The sequence below is a fragment of the Anopheles coluzzii genome, chromosome 3 (assembly GCF_943734685.1).
Source record: "Anopheles coluzzii chromosome 3, AcolN3, whole genome shotgun sequence".
NCBI classification, from domain to species: domain Eukaryota; kingdom Metazoa; phylum Arthropoda; class Insecta; order Diptera; family Culicidae; genus Anopheles; species Anopheles coluzzii.
In genome coordinates this window covers 50959333-50963603 of record NC_064671.1, presented here as the reverse complement: position 1 = coordinate 50963603, position 4271 = coordinate 50959333, and the positions used below count along the sequence as shown (strand labels likewise).

The window sequence follows — 4271 nt, the reverse complement described above, 5'->3', positions numbered from 1 at the left end:
TTTGGTTTAAAAAAAACACCATTTTATTATAAAGAAAAGCTTATTTCAAAATTTCGTTCAATATTGTGAATAAAAAAATACATTCGAGGGAGATTAGCACCCTCATATCCCGCACATACAATTTGATCGTCTTTTTCAGCCTTAAGCGCTGACTTTTTACGCATTTTTGGAGCCTTCTCTCCTTCATCAAAGTTTTCATGTTTCGTTTCATGAAAAGTGCATGCTCTTTGGATGTGGCCCTTCGTTTAGCAGCGATGACAGGGTTTGTCTATAGCAAAGCACCTATCTGGACGGTGGCCCATACTTGTGCAACGGCAAAAAGGTTTAATGATTGTGTAGCGACCAGACCGCCATCTGGCGCTAGATTCACCGGGCGATCGCGACAGTCATGGGACGAGGACACGGATCTCCACGGAGCCCACTCACCAGGCGCACGAATTTGTCAAGGTGACGTTCGCCGCATGTCCGGCACTTCACTTCCTGCCGTCATCGAGCACACTCTTTCTTTTCGTATTAATACACGATGCGCAATCTCAGATTGCGCATATATTCGTTTTATCAAAACATATTTCATTTCGCGTAGCCAACCCTGAGCTATAAACGTCATTTCCATACAATTTCAAATTGCGCCAAGATTGCTCATAAATTTTCAAGATTATATGTCCGAGATATATACATTTTTTGACAGATGAATATATGAAACCGATCCGTTAGACAGATAAATATATGCGCAATCTGAGATTGCGCATCGTCTATTGCTACGGTTTCTCTCGCCGACAGCGAACGGACCTATTCCTTCCCCAAGTAGCAGAGCCGAAGTTTTTCAGAGATTTTTCTGTGTGCCAAAGCGAGATGCCCTGTCTTCTCTCTCTAGATTTTGGACAGCAAACCGCCGCGCGTGTAGAGGTGTGTGCGTGTGACGAAAAATGATGGATGAAAAACGCGAGGAGCGGGGTCTGAAGTCTTTCGTTGGTCGGATTGCGCTACACCGAGTCTACCCATCTCTCTCGATCTACCATGATTTTTTCTGCTATCGCACTCATCCGGGTGTTAGGCATCCTCAGTCTGTCCAGAACTTTCGTTGTGGAAGGATGTGCGGGAGTGATGCGCGATTTCTTGTGTCCCCTACTTTCCTTGTTTACGTTTTGCACAGTGTTGCTTCTTATTCCATTGTGGAATGATTTATCCTAGCTAACTTGTTGAGGTAAGGTTCTTGATCTCATATGTGCTTCAATGTACTAATTCAACTAATGCTTATTGTCTTCAAAGTTACAGGTGCATGCGCCATTCATCAACGCCTACCTGTTGGCATCATCAACAACCTTCAAAGTGGGTGACGGAAAGAAATTGTTTTCCAGTTTTAAAATATTAAGGTAAGTGTTGCTCTCATGATATACGCAAAACTATCCAAAGTAATACGTACTACAATCATTAATTATTGGTTCATTTTTATTGACAGCGTTCAGCACAACTCAGCCACAAAACAACGGACTGGATTGCGCTAAGAACCTTTCGAAACGCGCGCAGCCCCCGGGAGCGGTAGGACAAAGGAAGAACGAGAGGAGGAAAAACTAAAGCCAGCGCGCAGCTCTGATGGTACCCCGTACGCGGTAAGAAGAAAAATGATCGAGAGGAGTGTTAGAAACTAACAAAGAAACCGAATTTTTTAGGCTTAGGCGTGGTGCCAAAAAATTAGTTTTTATTTTAGGCGTTTTGTGGCTTGTTCTCTCGGTGAGTTCGTTTTACTGAAAGGGCAGAAACTGCCGTTCGTTCCCTATTTAAACTATTTTTGTCCTATCCGCGATGCGCTTGGCTGACAGTTCGGCGGAACCCTACAACGGTTACAACATTGTCCCCCGAGCGAGACGCTTTTCATTTCATTTCATTTCATTTCATTTCATTTATTAATTTGAATATGTCTGCCTCTGGGGTTGAACATATAATTGCTTAAAACCTAGTTAGCCCTATTGGTAACTAAACTAACTGAAACTTAACTAAACTAAGGGGAAATAGAAAAGGATGTAACAGAATGGAAATCCATAGTGAAAAGAAAATAAGCAGCGGATAAGAAGAAAATATTTAAAACAAAAAAGAAATTAAGAATAACAGAAACATAATTAGAAAGAATAACAAAGAGCCGGAACATAAAATTAGAAATTAAAATCCCGGTAATGTTCATTGAATTGACGCAAACAAATTAGCCACGGGTCGTTAATGCCAAACGCTGTATTGCGGAAAGGTATTTCAAGAGCAGTCCGATTTCTTAAACACCTGGAAGGAACATACCAACTAAGTTGGGAAAGCAAGTCTGGAGCATCTATATTCCCTCGTAACAAATTGCTGATAAATGACACACATGCTTTAGTTCGTCTAGATTCGAGGGTGTCGAGATTGAACAATATGCAACGATCACTGTATGACGGTAATGCGGTGGTGGAATTTCCAAAGAGGCGACGATATAGGCACCTAGTGAAGCGCTTTTGCACACCTCCGAGTTTGTTATTCCAACCTGCCCTGTTAGTACAGAAGACAACAGAAGCATACTCAACAACAGGGCGCACTAGGGAACAATACAATGCCTTAAGGCACCTCAAATCGGAGAAGCCCAACGTCATGCGAAAAATAAGGCCAAGGTTTGAATATGCTTTACCGATGACCAATTCAAGGTGACTATCGAATGATAGCCTTTCGTCTAACATAACACCTAAGTCGCAAACACATGACACCCTGTTGATAACAGTGTTATTAAGAACATAATCGTGAATAAGAGGGGAATGACGAAAAGAGAGATCACGCTACTTTTACTAGGACAGAGCTCTAAGAAGTTTGACGCACACCATGAAGAGAGGGAGTTAAGAAGAGATTGGAGTGCGCTGCAATCATCCTCTTGCATCACTGGAACAAATACTTTAATGTCATCTGCATATAGAAGGAGGTTAGGAGATGGGAGAATAAAACTAATGTTATTTATGAATAACAGAAACAAGAGGGGACTTAGTACACTTCCTTGAGGGACACCAGAGGAATTGGAAAACGGTAAAGAAAAGGACGATCCGTAGCTTACATGAAGATTTCTATTAGAGAGGTAAGACCCAATCCAGTAAACGAAAGACGTAGATAAGCCTAAATTAGAGAGCTTCATCAACAATAGTTTATGAGATACTCTATCAAAAGCAGATTTAATATCAGTATATACTGTATCAACTTGGTAACCTGTATCTAAGTACTGGAACAATTTGGATATGAACGACATAAGGCTAGAGGTAGTGGAACGTTTTGGCATAAAACCATACTGATTAAACGTCATATACTGCTTCGATAAAAACAAAAGCTCAGAATGAACGATGATTTCCAATACCTTGCCACTATCGGGAAGTAGCGAAATACCACGATAGTTGCTTACTTCAGATTTACTGCCTTTTTAAAAATAGGACGGAGCCAACCTGTTTTCCATAGAGCAGGGAAACATCTATGTTGAAAGGAGAGATTGAAAATGAATGTCATTATGGGAGCAATAGCGTTGGAGCACTTTTTAACGATGATTGCAGGTATACCATCTGGGCCAGGAGAATTAAAAGGTTTCAAGGACAATATAGCTGTAGCAACATTTTAGACGGTACAATTTAGGGAACGGGAACACAAAACATCGCGAGGTGTAGTAGAAAGTCCACCCTCTAACAATTCCTCATCATTAATGTAATCAGAGTAGGCGTTCGAGAAGTGGTCGGCGAAAAGTGCACATATCTCTTGTTCGGAACTTGCTGTTGACGAACCATAAGACATGGTACTGGGCAGACGATGATTGTTACGAAGGGAATAGATATAGCTCCAGAACTGTGTTGGGTGAAAAGTAAATCGGTATTGCAAGAAAGCTATGTAGGACTTATAACGGGCCCGATTATAAATGCGATACGCCGTTGCTGCATATTTGAACAGTCGTTTAGTGTATGGATTGCGGTATTCCCGATAGTCGCGTAAGTAGCGCTGCTTATCACGTTTCATGGATCTAAGGATTGGATTGGACCAGGGAGGAAAAGAAGGGGCTTTACTTAAAGGACAGCACAATGGGAAAGCTGAAGACACTAGCTGTGTGAAAATAGAGACCGCTTCGTCCAGCGAAGGTGCCGAGTGCACGCGGGACCAATCGGTATCTAACAGCAAATTATTAAGTTTTTGAAAATCACACTTTCTAAAGTTATATGAGCGATTGAGGTTCCCTGCATTACTCCTAACATGAGACGACAATTGATTAACGGATGTGTGATTAATAG

The 4271-nt window shown here is 41.5% G+C and overlaps 1 long non-coding RNA gene across 1 annotated transcript; it reads left to right on the top strand.

Moving 5' to 3' along the window:
• Positions 1-801: 801 nt before the first annotated feature.
• On the top strand, positions 802-2756 carry LOC125907494 (uncharacterized). Its single transcript, XR_007452713.1, has 3 exons — positions 802-1204; positions 1270-1373; positions 1460-2756. It is a non-coding gene; the product is annotated as an uncharacterized LOC125907494 (long non-coding RNA).
• The last annotated feature ends 1515 nt before the right edge of the window (positions 2757-4271 follow it).